This window comes from Trichechus manatus, unplaced genomic scaffold, assembly GCF_000243295.1.
Source record: "Trichechus manatus latirostris isolate Lorelei unplaced genomic scaffold, TriManLat1.0 scaffold00168, whole genome shotgun sequence".
NCBI lineage: Eukaryota > Metazoa > Chordata > Mammalia > Sirenia > Trichechidae > Trichechus > Trichechus manatus.
The window spans coordinates 3981078-3999981 of NW_004444104.1; the positions used below are offsets into that span (position 1 = coordinate 3981078).

At 40.8% G+C, this 18904-nt stretch overlaps 1 protein-coding gene across 3 annotated transcripts in view; it reads left to right on the plus strand.

Annotated features, from left to right (window-relative positions):
- The window catches only part of CDK8 (cyclin dependent kinase 8), a 165548-nt gene that overhangs the window by 31109 nt on the left and 115535 nt on the right, over positions 1-18904 (plus strand). The gene's annotated exons all lie outside the window — the stretch shown is intronic.

The following is an 18904-nucleotide window of genomic DNA, read 5'->3' on the forward strand; positions in this document are numbered from 1 at the left end:
GTCTTTATGTCTTTCCAGTTTTTTATTTTGACTTGTAGGATTGTTAGTTTCCTTTGTGGTTACCTTAATATTTACCCCTGTTTTTCTAAGTTTATACCAGTCTTTTTTTTTTTTTTTATTGCCTTGATTTCCTCTCCATATGAAAAATCTATGAATACGTTTTTTAGTCCTTCTTTTTTGTTTTAATGTTGTCATTTTTTACATATTGACATCTCTGTTTCCCTATTTTCAGTGTTTTAGCTTTGATTAATTTCTCTGACTTCCCTCTCTGAGTTTATATCTGGTTGCTCTGTATGGTGTTCTAGTCTTGGGTTGATATCTGATGTTGCTGATTTTCTAACTGGAGGACTCCCTTTAGTATTTCTTGTAATTTTGGTTGCTTTTTGCAAATTCCCTAAACTTCTGTTTATCTGGAAATGCCCTAATGTCACCATCATATTTGAGAGACAGTTTTGCTGGATATATAATGCTTGGCTGGCAGTGTTTTTCCTTCAAGGCTTTATGTATGTCATCCCATTGCCTTCTTGCCTTCGTGGTTTCTGCTGAGTAGTCCAAACTTATTCTTATTGACTCCTTTGTAGATGACTTTTTGTTTATCACTAGCCACTCTTAAAATTCTCTTTATGTTTGGTTTTGGCAAGTTTGATTATAATATGTCTTGGTGACTTTCTTATGTGGGGTTCAATGAGCATCTTGGATAGATATCTTGTCATCTTTCACGATATCAGGGAAGTTTTCTGCCAACAAATCTTCAACAGTTCTCTCTGTATTTTATGTTATCCCCCCCGTTATGGTACTCCAATCACTCGTAGGTTATTCCTCTTGATAGAGTCCCACATAATTTTTAGTGTTTCTTCATTTTTTAAATTTGTTTTATCTGATTTTTCCTCAAATAAGTTGATGTCAAGTGCTTTATCTTCCATCTCACTAATTCTGACTTCCATTGCCTCAATTCTGTTCCTATGACTTTCTATTGAGTTGTCTAATTCTGAAATTTTGTTGTTAGTCTTCTGGATTTCCGATTGCTGCCTGTGGATTCTTGCAGCATATTAAATTAGTCATTATGCTCTTGAATAACCTTCTTAAGATCCTGTATTGCTTTGCCTGTGTGTTCCTTGGCTTATTCTGCATTTTACATGATCTCCTTCCTGATCTCTTGAAGAGTACGGTATAAATCTTTTGTATTCTGCCTCCGGTAATTCCAAGAAATTCTCTTTCTCTGGAAAATTTCTTGATTCTTTGAGAGGTTGCTCAACCATCATGATCTGCCGCTATTCGATTTGATATTGATTGTTGTCTCTGAGCCATCAAGAAGTTATTATATTTATTTATTTTATGTTTGCTTACTGTGTCCTAGCTTCTTGTTTTGTTTTGTTTTGATATACCCAAATAGGCTGCTCATGTGAGGTGGTTTGAATATCGGCGCCTTTCAGCTCTAATGTCCTGTCACAAGGTAGTTAGAGCTGTTACTAAGTATATGAACTCAGGAGTCTGTTTACTTTTCTTGTATGAATTCAGCTCAGGTGTCCAGGTAGTTGGTCACCAAGTGTGTGGTGCAGGTTCTCACCTACAGTCCTAGACAGGCATGGGTGACGGGTGATGGGTGTAGGCACAGGTATCTGGCTGCAATAGGGGGTCATGTGCTGAGCAAGGCAGGGGGCTGATGGCTGCCCCTGAGTGCCTGGGAAGACAACGTGACCCTGTTCCCTAGAGTGTGTAGGTGGGTGGGTTTTGCAGCTCAGCTATGAGCACCCATTACTGTTGGCTGTAAGGACTGGGGGGCACCACTTATTCCTGGAACCCTGTCGTGGTTGTCTAGGTAGCATGGGTGGAGCCACCAAGCCTCAGGCCCCTGATGTAGGCAGGTGAGGACCCTACTTAATGGGCAGAACAGTGTCAAATGTCACAAACCTGCCACTTCACCATATAGCTGACTTCAGGTATATACCCTGCTGTACTGTGGTAATGAGGGGCTATGCTGTTGAAATGGGCCCACAGAGGTTTGTGCAGAGGTGAAAGGCATTCAAAGTCCGTGGAACCTTTATGCCTGTGCCTAGGCAAAACTGACGTGCCTACCCTAAGTTCCTGGCTTAGGGGAGCCGGCAGATTATTTTTTCCCTCTTTGTTAATTTGTTCCCTCTCCTTGGCTGGGAGAATGGTTCAGGGCACGTGATGGGTCCTACTTCCAGCCCAGGGGGCTGACTCGGCAGTTGCTGAAGCCGGCCTGGGACCTGGTGCAGAGCAGCGAACAGGGAGGTAAATGGGAGAGAGGTTTTTCCCAAATGGTGTTTTTTGATCCCTGTGGTAGGCCAGACACAAGTACTTGTCTTTTGCTGATTGAACACTGCTTTTCACTGGTTCTGGCTGCCCAGGTAGACTCTCTGCCACTGGGTCTCTCCTGATGTGGAAAACACCTCTCGAGCACCACTGCTTGCCTCACCGTGCACGCAAACTGATCCAGCCTGAAAGGCGCCAGCACCTGCCGGGTCAGGTCTGGCAACTCCTCGCTGCTTCTAAAGTGTCTCTTCCTCTCCCTGCCACTCAGTCTGATTCCTGAACTCTGCCTTTGATGTTCAGGGCTCCTGGATTGTTCACATATAATCGATTCACTTGTTTTTTCGGGTCTTTGTTGTAAGAGGGACCACAGGAAGCGTCTGACTACTCTGCCATCTTGGCCATACCTCTCTCCGTAGGATTTTTCAGTGGCTTATTCTTTTAAAGTAGATTGCCAGGTCTTTCTTCTGAGGCACCTCTGGGTGGACTCAGGCCTCCAACTTTTTGGTTAGCAGCTGAGAGCGTTAACCATTCGTACCACTAGAGACTCCAGATAGTTGTCATAGAGTGATACTAATTTGATTGTAGTATGCTCTGGATTCTGTAGGAGAAAAGAAAAGGGTCATCTAACCTAGACTGGAGGAGGACTCTAGGCTAAATATTAAAAGTGCAGTTTGAGTGTGATTGCTGATACAGTGTATGTATACTCTCTATCTAAACCTTTTCTCCTCTCCCAAGTCCCTGTGAGCAGATTTCCTGAAGGTTACTTTAAATCTCTCTCTTTTTGCTTTCTTTTCACGAGTTGTTCACATTTAAGTAATTTGAGATACTTCATTGTGTTGGTAATTGTTTTTTAAGAATATAATGTTTGTTTTTTTATATCAGAAAATAATATGTTTATTGTTGAAATTTCAGGAAATAAAAATCGTATATAAAATGTTACAGTGAGCACATATATAGGAAGACAAACGGAACTGCAGATTGTAAAGGAAGATGCCAAGGTATTAAATAGTTCTTTCTGAGTGGTAGAAAATCAGATGACTTATATTCTAAAATTTCTCCAGTGAACTTGTATGATTCCCTACTGTTTGGTCATGGACATATAAAATAATGTATTTAGCAGACTTCCTATTTTAGAACATTTAAGTTGTGTTATAATCTAATCTTAAATTTGACAAAAAGTATTCCTTGAACAAGGTTCCATATGTTCATTTTAATGCAGATTATAAGCCACTAATTTTTTAGTAGAAATGGGACTGGAGAACTAAGTAGAACACCATCAGTTTTGCTTGTTTGTTTTGTTTTTTAATGGTAACAAGGAACTGAATAGCAGCTATACAACTTGGGCAACTTTCCTGCATCCCATTTAGATGTCATTTTCCCTTAGTTCTTGTCTAGAATTTTAAGACATAAGATAACAAAACAAACAACAACAACAACAAAACCCAAAACAAAAAAAAATCCCAAAAAACACTATTTGTTTGAGTATGTGGCTTAAGTAATTTCTAAAGTGGCTCTATTCTGAACGAGCACCTCTTTGGTTTCATGGGCCTCTTGGATAAAGAGTTCTTTGGTCTTGCTTGCATTGTCTAGTGCCCCTGCGATTCTCTGAACCTTAGCATGCAGAGTTCTCTCAACTTTCTGGGCCTCTTGTAAAGCTGGAATTGGAGAGTCTTGATGCAAGAAGGAGGAAATTCAGAATCCTTGTGAGTGGTTAGGGAATTCATTTCTCAAATTGTTTCCAAGAGGGAAAACTGATGGGCCAAAATGGACTGTGGGTGATATCATTAACTATCCTGAAGGTAAGGATCAGTTTACTAAGGTAAGAAATCCGTGACTAGTTTGTGGGTAGTAGCCAACAGACTTTTATTCCACAACTTCAGTGTCCGTCTTTAGGAGCCACCTGATGATCTGTTGTAGGAAACATATTCCTATTGGGGTTGCCAAATAGTATTGTACTGTTTTGGCATCAGTTATCAAGAATGGTTCAGTGCCAGGCAATGAAATTTGTGGTATCAATATTATTAGGTAGCTTTAAAGCAAGAGTCTGGGGTTGTATTTAAGTAGTCTGTCTTCTTTGTGAGTTCTCTGAAACATAGACATTCTCCAAATATACACCATCTATCCTGTAGTCCTTTTTCAAGGTCTATTTCTGTGAAAGTTAGGTTGTAAAAGTTAGTTCCCATGAAAGATCCCTGAGATTGTTTTAGCGGAGATAGTAACCTTCTTTCCTATGAACAACATGATAAATGGCCTGTTGTGTTTGCTATTTAAAAAGTTACTTAACAGTTGAGTCTAGTTACTCAGGAAACCAATTGATTGATTACAAGGAACCAGTACGAAGGAAAGCTTGGTAGCATCTAAAAGAAAATGTGTTTAAACGCAATAGTGAGTTTGATTGTATGCTTTAGTCAAATCGTGAGTAAATTTTAGCCAGGTGTAAAAATTTTAGCATGGTGGAGATGGAGAGAGAATCACCATTAGCATCAGCCCAAGGCTGATTCTGTGAGGTGGAGATCAGTCATACCTCCTCTCTCCAACCTTTTTACCAATTCTGACACTAACCATCCCTCCCACGGGACTCTACTTCTCTGCTATGTTCAATAATTTGTTGCAGTGGCCACATAGAACTCACAGACCATATTCATAGTTATGGGGTTCATTAGGAAAGTAACAGGTTATAGTTTAGGTTCAGGAACGCTCAGGATCCAGTTCTTCTATTAGGACAGCCTCTTCTCAGCTGTGTCAGCAGGCAGGTCTCTCTCTGGCCCTCAGCCCGTCGGCCTGGCCTCTGCCCTGCTTAAGCAAATGTTACAAAGCTCTTCTAGCTCTGCCGATAAGTAGCCAGAGGCACCCCACTCCGCCAGTAAGCTTTGGCATGAAGGGACTCAGCTCTTGCTCTGTGGGTCAGCAAATCTAGCTCCACCAAGTGCCTGGACGCACCCTACTCCACCAGTAAGCCTCCTGTCTGAAGGCACCCAGCCTTCTTGTTCTGTGGGCCAAGAAGCCCACCACGCCGTCTCCCACCGGTCTGCTAGTTCTGATGCCTCTGCTGCTGCTTCTCACACCTCTCACCATCTCTGGTGTTACAGCTCTCTCTGTCTGTCTCCTGTGTCAAGGAGGTTCTCAGCGTAGGGATCCTGGGTCCAAAGGACAAGCTCTGTTCCTGGGTCTTCTTTCTTGGTGGTGGTGGGATCCTCCCTTCCCACCTCTGGGGCGGCTCATTTTAAACCTAGTGGGATGCCAAAACTGACCAGTCCCCTTGTTAGGGTTCCATATACCTTATTTGCATGGTCCCACCCCACAAGGGTGCCGTGCACCTTATTTACATTATTAGCAAGCTGTACAATCCCCTTGGTGGGCCGCAAGTACCTTGTTTGCATAGGCCCACTCAGTTATTTAGTGGGAGTTACAAGACTATGGCTAGAAGGGCAGTGTTAAGTAATTCACTGCACTGTACCACACCAAGTGTTGGGCTCATTCCAAGGAGTGACAAAAGATGTAAAAACTGATATTATGAATTAGGGGTCTTGTGGTCACATAGCTCAAGGTAAAATTAACAACAAAAGAAGAAAGAAGCTAGGAAAATAAAGAACAAAATAATACAGATTAAGGCATCACAATCAGTGGTCTTGTTCCATGGATCTTGGTCTGGAGGTCTTTGGTTGAAGTTCTTTCCTTACAAAGATCTTCAGTTTTTAGAAGATTCCTAAGAATCCTCAGCATAAGGTCTCTGGTTGGGAACAGTCTTCTAGTGTTTCATGGTGAGGCTGAGGGATTCGACTGTTATACTAGTTCTTAACAGTACCTAATAAGTTTCTTTTTCTCTTACATCTCTTCCCAAAGAAAGATCCAGGTTTTACACTGAGAAAAGACTGTACCTGTTAATGATAAGATTGGATGTTTTGTGTGAGTCCCTTACAGACAGTATTTAGCCGTATCTGTCTGCAGGTTGGAGTCTAGAATCGGAGGTAGCATTCCTAGATGTAGGGCAGAACTGTACTAACTCATAATTGGAGAGTAGTTGAACCCCAGAAGGAACTGATCTCATTGTCATTAAAGCTAATGACAATTTCTTAGGCCATACAAGTTGGAGGGTCTCTAAGACCTCTGCTAATATTAGCTCCAGAATTCCTTTTGTTCCTTCTACCTTTCTTGAAGATTGGAGGTGATATGGTCAGTGAAATGTCTGAGTAAGTGGCAGGGCTTTGCAAAGTGCTTTAATAACAATTCCAGCAAAATGGGAGCCCCTGTCATCAAAGAGGAGAATTGGAATTCCTTAGATTGGGAACATAAAATTGAGTAATTTATTTGCTACTATTAGAGCAGTAGCTTTCCAATAAGGGAAGGCTTAAGTCTAAACCAAGAAGCAACAAACAATGACCAGGACATATTCAAAACCAGGGGCTATTTGTATGAAATGTATTTGGAGGTGTGTTCAAAGGGAACTTTCCCATGCCCCGTCTTTACAGTTTTAACCTAAGAGAGATGAGACATGCACTAGTGTTGACTGAGTTCACTAACCTATCTGTCCTTGCCAGGGTGTATAATTTTATGTAAAATTTTCCCCAGGTTCCATTTGAGGACCTCTGGTGCCACAAAGCAACTCTCCCGAGAGCATCAGACATTAACTTCAGTAATTTGCACCCAGATTTCTCCTAACACCCCCTTTCTGATTCAACAGTCAATTGCTGACGTTCTCTAACAGTCTCTTTGAACTTTAAAGATCTGGTCTTTTGGAGTATCATTAGGGCTAGGAGCTTAATAAGGGATGCCTGTGCCGTAATGATCAGCCAGGATATTTCCTTTAGCCTTTGTGTTCTCTCTCTCTCTCTTTTTTACAATGGGCTTCTATCTTTATAATAAGGAACCCTGGTGTCACAGTGATTAAGCACTCGGCTGCTAACTGAAAGGTCGACAGTTCAACCCCCTTAGCCGCTCCATGGGAGAAAGATGTGGCAGTCTGCTTCCATAAAGATTACAGCCTTGGAAACCCTGTGGGGCAGTTCTCTTCTATCCTGTGGGATCACTATGAGTTGGAATTGACTCAACAGCAATGAGCTGTTTTTTTTTTTTTTTTTTTTTAAATCTTTATAATAAGTATCTCCTTAGGAAGCATTTATGCTGAGTTCATAACCCTCCTTGTTGCCACAGCATTCCAAAATCGTGGACTACCCCAAAAGCATATCCACCCTCAGTTTATATGTATTAGCCCTTCTCTAGCTGATAGTCAAGCTCTGGTGAGTTCTGTCATCTGGGCACATTTGCCTTTAACAGAGGGTCACATTCTAAGTGTGAGCTGAGATTTGTTCCAGCATATCCTGCCTCATATTTTCTGTTTCAATCTTAAGATATGACCCAGTCAACAACCAAGATTAAATCTGGATTTCCCAGAGGAGTTTCTGAGTTTCTTAGGCCATAGAAGTTTGAAGGTCTCTAAGACCTTTGCTAATATTAGCTCCAGAACTCCTTTTGTTCCTTCTGCCTTTCTTGAAGGTTGGGGATGATATGGTCAGTGAAATGTCTAAGTTAATTGGCAGGGCTTTGCAAAGTGCGTTAATAACTGTTCCAGGAAAATGGGTGCCCAGTCTATTCAGGGGATAGATGGTTCACTAGCAGATTAATTTTCCCTTTTTCAAGGAATAGAGAAGTAGCAGGGATAAGGAAACTTCTCCTGTACAGGGCCAGATAGTGAATATTTCAGGCTTTGCCAGCCACATACTATTTCCGTTGTGTAGTTTTTTTTTTTTTCTACTTACTTTGGTCATGTTATCAGGAGAAGGACATCATGTTGGTAAAGTAGAGGGTCAGTGAAAAGAGGGAGACCTGTGTCTTAGTCATCTAGTGCTGCTATAAGAGAAATACCACAAGGGGATGGATTTAACAAAGAGAAATTTATTCTCTCACAGTCTAGGAGGCTAGAAGTCTGAATTTAGGGTGCCACCTCCAGGGGAAGGCTTTCTCTATGTGTCTACTCCAAGGGAAGGTCCTTGTCATCAGTCTTTCCCAGTCGAGGAGCTTCTCAGTGCAGGGACCCTAGGTCCAAAGGATGCACTATTCTCCTGGCTCTTGTTTCTTGGTGGTATGAGGTTCCCATGTCTTTCTGCTTGCTTCTCTCTTTTATATCTCGAAAGAGATTGGCTTAAGACACAATCTAATTTTGTAGATTGAGTCCTGACTCATTAACATAACTGCCGCTGATCCCATTCATTAGTATCATAGAGATAGGATTTACAATACATAGGAAGATCACATTAGATGACAATATGATGGACAATCACACAATACTGGGAATCGTAGTCTAGCCATGTTGACAGATATTTTGGGGGGACACAATTAAATCCATGACAACACTTAATGAGATAGATTGACACAGTGACACTGCAACAATGGGCTCAAGCATAGCAACCATTGTGAGGATGGTGCACGACCAGGTGACGTTTAGTTCTGTTGTACGTGGAGTCGCTATGAGTCAAAACCGACTTGACAGCAACTAACAACCGTATATGTGTGTATGTGTGTTGTTTTTTAAATAAGCTTTTAAAAATGTGAAAAACATTCTTAGCTCATGGGAACTGTAAAAACAGGCTTTGGGCTGTGCTGATCCCTTAACAACAAAAATGAATGGAAATGTGTGAAGGAGAAAGTAATAGGATTTTATATGAGGCAAGCCTTCTTGCCGAGACAAGTCTTTTCAGTGAGCAATAGTTATTATACAACATGAAGGACCTTGCAGTTTAAAGAAGACCCTTAAACCAAGTCAGCAGAAGCCTCTATTAGTTTAGCTGATTGGGCTCTTCTTAGACAAGATGGGTAGTCTTTTGCCACTGGGTCAAGAGAGACTATAGTAAGCCCTTGATCTCTGATGACTCCCAGAAAGTTAACTTGGAATACCAGGGGCTTGTTCAGATCTCTTAGGTACAAATAGGTAGAAAAGTTCATGGTAATTGGTAGGCTCAGAGTAGGAAGTTGCTGAAATTCTCATTTTAAATTGAAAGAGGTTCATTCGTATTTACATTCCCAGGGAAGAAAAGTTTGGTGATTGAGGACTCGGTTAAATCATATAATAATAATACAATTACAGAAAATTGGGAACTCATTGCTTGAAGGTGGTCAGTGAGGTTTAGGAATCTTCATAATTGTCTCTAGTTCTGTGTCTGAGAAAGTTTTCAACAGTTTGTAATCTGTCAAGAGTAAGGGATTTACCTCCTTAGGATAAATCATGTGCTAGGCAATATACTTTAATAAGATTGTAACTTGTCTTTCGAAATCCAATGCCCCGTCTGAGCTAAAATAGAAAACTGAAATCAGTCTTAGAGTTTACCTCATCTTTAGAATATAACAATAGACCATCACATATTAGATTAGAGTAGAAACAGGGATATTTAAGATCCTTGAGGTACTGGTTGAGGACTTGTGGAAAAATTGAGAGGTATGTCAGTAAACCCTGGGGCAGATGTAGTGTTGATTTTCCCAAGGCAAACAAATATTGACTATTTTGATCTAAAGAGGTGCTAAAGAAAGCAGAACACAGATCTATAAGTGTAAAGTACAGACAGTCTCTGGGTTACAAACATCTGACTTATGCACGACCCATTGTTACAAACCAACCCCTGTAAAGCCTATTATATTAAAAATTCGAGGTACATACAATGGTTTGTAATAACAAACGGGAGTTGTTTTGCAACATGCATAAAACATTATTATTATTACTGTATTATGTTAAAGATGTAGTGTATGTGGAGGTGTTTCTTTAATGTTTTTTATGCATAGAAAGGTACACTATATACTATATACGTGCTATATATGTAGGGGCCCTGGTGACGCAGTGGTTAAGCGTTTGGCTGCTAACCAGAAGGTCGGTGGTTCAAATCCACCAGCCGCTCCTTGGAAATCCTGTGGGGGCAGTTCTACTTTGTCCTGTAGGGTCGCTATGAGTCAGAATCGACTCGATGGCAATGGGGTGTATATATATAGTATACTGAAGACAAACATTTGACTAATTAATGTTCCGGCTTTCTTACAAATTCGTCTTAAAGACAGACTTAGGAATGGAACTCATTCACAATCTGGGGACTGCTTGTAGGTAGCTTTAGAAGGCAGTGAAGATAGAATAATATTTGGTCTTTGTTCTGCAGGAAGTTGGGTAATGAATATTGCTGTTTATGGTTCAGGGGTCTGACAAATCCATATCCTCTTCCACTTTGGGTTTTTTTTTTCTGACCAAGAAGATGGGGATTGGTATGAAGTATGACAAGTCCTTTCTCTATTAGGTTTTCAGCTGTTGGTTCTAGTTCTTCTTTTAGAGAGTATTGCCCAAGTTCGGTAGATATTTATTTGGGTGGGTCAGTCTGAGCCTTGATGGGTTTAGCCCCAATAATTCTGCCATTCTCAATAGATCTTTTTTGTCCATAAAAAGTCTGAAATTTCCTAGAGATGTTCAGTTAGGGCTTGATTTAAATGAAGAAACACCAGTAGGTCAATGTGCAAATTAGCCATGGCCTGCTTATTGAATAGGGAAGACCTCAGGGATTTCAAAGGAAAGTCCATTAGGAGAATTTTTAATCTGGTAATTCCTTTTGCCCAGTGGATCCTTCCCTATTAAATTACGTGGTGTGGTGTCACAGAGGAAAAGAGAATGTTCCTCTGTTAAAGACTTGAGAGTGAGAGATAAGGGGTGGTATTTGGGGGAATGTCTGAGAGTTATTAGGGATACCACCTCCTGAGTAGTTTGTTGACTCCAAGGGATAGGTATTGTAACCGTGGTAGGGTTTAAAAAGTTGATGTGATAGCATCAGTATCAACAAAAAATTTGCAACGTTGTCCTTTAATATTTAGAGAAATTTCTCCTTGTGAGAGAAGGTACTCTGATGGGAAATGACCTGTCTTATCCTTAATCACTCACTTTATTTTTTTTTTTTCGTTCACTATCTTAGCGAACCTCAGGACAATTGTTTTTCCAAAGTCCTTTCTGTTTTTAGTATCTAATCCACTACTGTCAAGTCTATTCCAACTCATAGTGGCCCTATAGGACAGAGTAGCACTGCCCCATAGGGTTTCCAAGGCTGTAAATTTTTACAGAAGCAGACTGCTACAGCTTTCTTCCAAGGAACAGCTGGTGAGTTAGAACCACTAACCATTTGGTTAGCAGCCGAGTGCTTTAACCACTGGGCCAATAGGGCTCCCTTTTTAATATCTACAAGTTTCTTTATCAAGAGACTTCTTGCTCTGGTATTTAATGACTGAGGTGTGGGCATGCAGGTGTTATATGTGTAAGGCCATCAGTGTATTCTTTTTCTTTGTTTTTAGTTAGTACTCATTGTTTTATGACAATGGTTAACAACCCACAACATGTCAACACTGTCCTTTCTCAACCTTGGGTTCCCTATTACCAGCTTTCCTGTCCCCTCCTGCCTTCTAGTCCTTTTCCCTGGACTGTTGTGCCCCATTAGTCTCGTTTTGTTTTATGGGGCTGTCTAATTTTTGGCTGAAATGGTGAACCTCGGGAATGACTTCATTACTGAGCTAAAAGGGTGTCCGGGGGCCATACTCTCAGGGTTTCTCCAGTCTCTATCAGGCCAGTAAGTCTGGTCTTTTTTTTTTGTGAGTTAGAATTTTGTTCTGCATTTTTTTCCAGCTTTGTCCAGGACCCTCTGTTGTAATCCCAGTCAGAGCAGTCAGTGGTGGTAGCTGGGCACCATCTTGTTGTACTGGACTCAGTCTGGTGGAGGCCGTGGTAGTTGTGGTCCATTAGTCCTTTGGACTAATCTTTCCCTTGTATCTTGTTTTCTTCATTCTCCCTTACTGCCGAAGGGGTGAGACCAGTGGAGTATCTTAGATGGCTGCTCACAGGCTTTTAAGACCCCAGACGCTGCTCACCAAGGTAGAATGTAGAACATTTTCTTTATAAACTGTGTTATGCCAATTGAGCTAGATGTTCCCAGAGACCATGGTCCCCATAGCCCTCCGTCCAGCAATTCAGTCCCTCAGTGAGTTTGGATGTGTCTATGGAGCTTCCATGACCTTTCCTTGTACAAGTTGTGCTGGCTTCCCCAGTACTGTGTACTGTCTTACTCATACAAGTATTGTATGAGACCTCTACTGTAAAAACTCATGAAAAAATTTACACACAAAAAAACAATCTTTGTTGGTTATGAGGGATGGGAGGGGTGGGGGTGGGGGATACTAAATAGATGATAGATAAGTGGTAACTTTGGTGAAGAGTAAGACAGGACACCATCAGTGTATTCTAAATCTTGTTCTGCTTTTGTTCAGTGGGGAGTTGGTGGTCTGGCAGTAGACCTTTTTCCCACTCCAGTTTTTGCCTGCATATTAAATCTTCTGATTCTGGATTAAGGTAGTTCACAAAAAATTAGGAGAAAGCTGGGGGCACATCTGCTTCAGGACATACTCCAGAATGCTATCTACAGATATTGAAGAGCCTGTTCTTGTGGTCTCCAATGGGCTTCTCCTTTTCTTTGCTTATCTGAATTAAAATCCAATCTATTTTCACAAGAAAGACTGTGGAGATAGCGTCCAAAAAAATCACGGACAGCATCTACAGCTTTTTCTTAACCCTTTGGTTTCCTGTGCAGTTTAGGGTCTCTTAAGTCACCCACAAGGTTTTCCCATTTTTCATCTACTTTTTTGCATTTCAGGTTTCTAGATAAGACCTGAAGGAGTCCTGGTGGTGCAGTGATTAAGCCCCCAGCTGCTAACTAGAAGATCAGCGGTTTGAACCTACCGGCCGCTCCATGGGAGAAAGATGTGGCAGTATGCTTCCATAAAGATTACAGCCTTGGAAACCCTATGGGGCAATTCTACTCTGTCCTTTAGGGTTGTTATGAGTCGGAATTGACTCAGCAGCACTCAACAATATATATGAGTTAATTGATGTAGAACTGGGAGCTCTGTATGTTCCTAAAACTGTTCTAAATTCCTTGTGGAATGAGTCCTTTCATGGAACAGAGAAGGAAATTGAGACTCAGAAGATTGAGTCTCTCTTCTTGATATTTTATAACCAGTCTAACCCTTTCTCTAGCTGCTTTTTGCAGCTTTATCTTTCATTGTGTATGATTATCTTTTAGAAAGATTTGTCTGGATCAGAATGCAAAATAAATTGGATAGACAAAACTGGAGTTGTCTTAGTTATCTAGTGCTGCTCTAACAAATACCACAAGTGGATGGCTTTAACAAAGAGAAATTATTCTCTCACAGTCTAGGTAGGAGGCTAGAACTCCGAATTCAGGGTGCCAGCTCCAGGGGAAGGCTTTCTCTCTTTGTCGGCCCTGGGGGAAGGTTCTTGTCATCAGTCTCCTCCAGTCGAGGAGCTTCTCAGCATAGGGACCTCAGGTCCAAAAGACACACTATTCTCCTGGCTCTTGTTTCTTGGTAGTATGAGATCCCCCCAAAATGTGTGTCAACTTGGCTAGGCCATGATTCTTAAGTATTATGTTATTGTCCACCATTTTGTCATCTAATGTGATTTTCCTATGTGTTGTAAATCCTACCTCTGTGATATTAATGAGGTGAGATATGGGGTAGTTATGTTAATGAGGCAGGACTCAATCTACAAGATTAGGTTGTGTCTTAAGCCAATCTCTTGAGATATGAAAGAGAGAAGCAAGCAGAGAGACATGGGGACCTCATACCACCAAGAAAGCAATGCCAGAAGCAGAACGCATTCTTTGGACCTGAGGTTCCTGTGCAGAGATGCTCCTAGGCCAAGGGAAGATTGATGACAAGGACCTTCCTCCAGAGGTGACAGAGAGAGAAAGCCTTCCCTTGGAGCTGGCACCCTGAATTCAGACTTCTAGCCTCCTAGACTGTGAGAGAATAAATTTCTCTTTGTGGTATTTATGTTTTAGCAGCACTGGATAACTAAGACAGGAGGCAAGGAAGTAAGATAGCTTTTTGTTGTAATTTAGGAGAGAGATATTGTTGAGGGAGAGTAGTGGACAGAACAAAGAGGTATCTTCAAGCCAAGTTCTAGCTTTGAGGTCTAGACCCACATATCTTAACTATTCAAAATCTCCATTTGGATATTTAATGGGTATTTTAAACTCAGCATATTTCTTGATCAATCCAGAAGTTTTATGAGTTTTATTAATGTTTTTACTGAATTGACTTTTGTCATTGTTGGTCCTCTCCTATTTTGTGTTTCTTTCGTATTTTATGTGTGTATGTACATATATGTGTATATTTCTTTTCTGTTTTATGTGTGTATGCATGTTTATTTGCTCTTGGCTCTTATACTTATTTTCTCATTTATACTTCCTTTTAGTTTTTTCTTCTTTACTAACTATAGCTGTAGTTGTATTATACAAGTTTTGATTTGTAGTAATTTCATTATCATTTAATTAAAAATTTTTTTTTCTGTTTTTTGAATACTTTATTGTGTTTTTGCTGGATGTTTACACAGCAAAATTGGTTCTCTTTTAACACTGTCTATACATGTTATTCAGTGACATTGGTTACATTTTCCACAATGTGTCAGCATTCTCATTATTTCTATTCTGGTTTGTTCTATTTCCGTTAATCTAGTTTCCCTGTCCCATACCTTCTCATTTTTGTTCTAGGGTAAATGTTTACTACTTGGTTTCATTTAGATGATTATTTAGAGAAGCACAGTACTCACGGGTAATTTTATTTCATGAGCCAGTCTGTCATTTGGCTGAAAGGTGACCGCCTGGAGTGACTTGAGTTCCAGGTGTAAAGGGTATCCCAGGGCAATAGGCTCAAGGATTTCTCTAGTCTCTACCAGTCCAGTAAGTCTGGCCATTTATTAGGAATTAGAATTTTCTTCTACATTTTTCTCCCATTCTATCCAGTACCATCTATTGTATCACTGGTTGGAACAGTGAGTAATGATAGCCAGGCACCATCTAGTGCTTCTGGTCTCATGGTAGCTGAGGCCATGATTCGTGTAGACTATTAGTCCTGTAGACTAGTTTCTTCTTTCAGTCTTTGGTTTTCTTCTTTCTCTTTTGCTCCAGATGAGTAGACACCAATAGTTGTATATTAAATGGCCGCTTGCAAAATTTTAAGACCCCAGACGCTATTCACCAAACTAGAATGTAGACCATTATCTTTATGAACTATACTAGTGTACCTTGGAGATATTGCGGGTTTAGTTCCAGACCACTGCAACAAAGTGAAGATCCTAATAAAGCAAGTCACACAAGTTTTCTGGTTTCCCAGTGTGTATAAAAATTATGTTTGCACTATACTGTAGTCTATTAAGTGTGCAATAATAGCATTGTGTCTAAAAAAACAATGTGCATACCTTAATTAAAAAACACTTTATTGCTAAAAAATGCTAACCATCATCTGAGCCTTCAGTGAGTTGTAATCTTTTGCTGGTGGAGGGCCTTGCCTCCTTGTTGATGGCTGCTAACTAATCAGAGTGGTGGTTGCTGAAGGTTGGGGTAGCTACGGAACTTTCTTAAAATAAGACAGCAGTGAAGTTTGTCACATTGATTGACTCTTCCTTTCATAGATGATTTCTCTGTAGCATGCGATGCTGTTTGATGGCATTTTATCCATAGTAAAACTTCTTTCCAAATTGGAGTCAGTTCTCTCAAACCCTGCAGTTGCTTTATCAACTAGGTTTATGTAATATTCTAAATCCTTTGTTGTCATTTCAACAATGTTCATAGCATCTTCACCAGGAATAGATTCCATCTCAAGAAACCACTTTCTTTGCTTATCCATCAGAAGCAACTCCTTATCTGTTAAAGTTTTATCATGAGATTGCAGCAATTAAGTCACATGTTCAGTCTACACTTCTAGTTCTCTTGCTATGTATTCTTTCCTTAAACCACATGAGCCAACCTCTGTTAGCTTCAAACTTTTCTTCTACAGCTTCCTCACCTCTCTCAGCCTTCACAGAATTGAAGAAAGTTAGGGCCTTGCTCTGGATTAGGCATTGGCTTAAGGAAATGTTGTGGCTGGTTTGATCTTCTGTCCAGGCCACTAAAACTTTCATCATATTAGCAATAAGACTGTTTTGCTTTCTTATCGTTTGTGTGTTCACTGGAGTGGTGCTTTTAATTTCCTTCAAAAACTTTTCCTTTGCATTCACAACTTAGCGAACTGTTTGGCACAAGAGGCCTAGCTTTCAGCCTGTCTTGGCTTTTGAAGTGCCTTCCTTACTAAGCTTAATCATTTCTAGCTTTTTTTTTTTTGAATTGTACTTTAGATGAAGGTTTATAGAACGAATTACTTTTCTCATTAAACAGTACACGTGTTGCCCTATAACAATGGTTAACACCCTCAGAACATATCAACACTGTCCTTACTCACCTTTGGGTTCCCTATCACCAGCTTTCCTGTCCCCTTCTGCCTTCTAGTCCTTGTCCCTGGACTGCTGTGCCTCATTAGTCCCGTTTTGTTTTATGGGGCTATCCAGTCCCCGGCTGAACAGTGAACCTTGGGAGTGACTTCACCACTGCGCTAAAGGGTGTCTGAGGGCCGTACATTCAGGGTTTCTCCAGTTTCTGTCAAGCCAGTAAGTCTGGTCTTTTTTTGTGAGTTAGAATTTTGTTCTACATTTTTCTCCAGTTCTGTCTGAGACCCTTTATTGTGATCCCTGTCAGAGTAGTCAGTGGTGGTAGCCAGGCATCATCTAGTTGTACTGGACTCAGTCTGGTGGAGGCCATGGTAGTTGTGGTCCAGTAGTCATTTGGGCTAATCTTTCCCTTGTATCTTTAGTTTTCTTCATTCTCCCTTGCTCCTGAAGGGGTGAGACCAGTGGAATATCTTACATGGCAACTCACAGGCTTTTAAGACCCCAGACGCTACTCACCAAAGTAGAATGTAGAACATTTTCTTTATAAACTGTGTTATGCCATGTGAGCTTGATGTTCCCTGAGACCCTGGTCCCCACAGCCCTAAGCCCAGCAATTAGGTCCCTTAGGGACTTTGAATGTGTTTATGGAGTTTCCGTGACCTTACCTTGTACAGGTTGTGCTGGCTTCCCCAGTACTGTGTACTGTCTTACCCTTCACCAAAGTTTCCACCCCCACATCCCCACCTCATAACCATCAAAGATTGTTTCTTCTTGTGTATAAACCTTTCCATGATTTTTTACAGTAGTGGTCTCATAATATTTGTCCTTTCTTGATTGACTTATTTTACTCAGTATAATGCCCTCCAAATTCATCCATGTTATGAGATGCTTTGTAGCTTCATCATTGTTCTTTATCATTGCATAACACTCCATTATGTATATGTACCATAGTTTTTCCATTCATCTGTTGTTGGGCATCCAGGTTGTTTCCATCTTTTTGCTATTGTGAACAACGCTGCAGTGAACATGTCTATTCGTGTGATGACTCTTATTTCTCTAAAATATAATTCTAGGAGTAGAATTGCTGGATCATACAAAATTTCTTTCTTTCTAAGGGAGTGCCATATCATTTTTCAAAACGGTTGTATCATTTTGCATTCCCACCAGTAGTGCATAAGAGTTCTGATCTCCCCACAGCCTCTCTAACATTTGTTGTTTTCTGTTTTTTTGATTCTGCTAGTAATGCCAGGGTGAGATGATATCTCTTTATGGTTTCGATTTGCATTTTTCTAAAGGCCAGTGATCGTGAGCATTTCCTCATATGTCTGTTAGTCACTTGAATGTCTTCTTTGGTAAAGTGTTCATTTCCTTTGCCCATTTATTAATTGGATTATTTGTCTTTTTGTTGTAGAGGTGTTGGATTTTCCTGTAGCTTTTAGAGATTAGACTTTTGTCTGACTTATAATGTCCAGAATTTTTTTCCCAGTCTGTAGGTTCTCTTTGTACTCTTTTGGTGAAGTCTTTTGGTGAGCATAAGTGTTTAATTTTTGGAAGATCCTAGTTATCTAGCTTATCTTCTGGAGTTTGTGTGTTGTTGGCTATGGTTTGTATCATGTTAATGCCATGTATTAGGGCCTCTATTGTTGATCCTGTTTTTTCTTCTATGATCTTTATAGTTTTTGGCTTTATATTTAGGCCTTTGATCCATTTTGAATGAGTTTCTGTATACGGTGTGAGGTATGGGTCCCGTTTCATTTTATTGCAGATGGACATCCAGTTTTGCCAGCACCATTTTGTTAAAAAGACATCTTTTCCCCATTTGATGGACTTTGGGTCCTTGTCAAAGATCAGATGACTGTAGGTGGATGGATTTACATCTGGGTTCTCAATTCTATTCCTTTGGTCAGTGTATCTGTCGTCGTACCATTATACTGCAGTATAAAAGGGTATATACTGGAAGGCTAACTTCAACTGTTTCACCTGTGAAGTGGTAGGTTCATGACATTTTGACACTGCTCTGCCCATTGAGCAGGGTCTTCACCTACCCACATCAGGGGCCTGAGGACTGGTGGCTCCACTGACGCCACCTGGCCACCAGTGATAGGTGGCCAAGAATAAGAGGTACCCCCCAGTCCTAACAGGCAATAGCATTAGGTACTCATCGTCTGGCTGCAAAACCCACCCACCTACGCACTTTAGGGAACAGGGGCGTGCCTTCCTCCTGTACACTTGGGGGCAGCCATCAGCCCCCTGCCTTGCTCAGAGTGTGTCCCCCTGCTGCAGCCAGATGCCTGTGCCTAAACCTATCACCCATGCCTGTCTAGGACTGTAAGTGAGAGC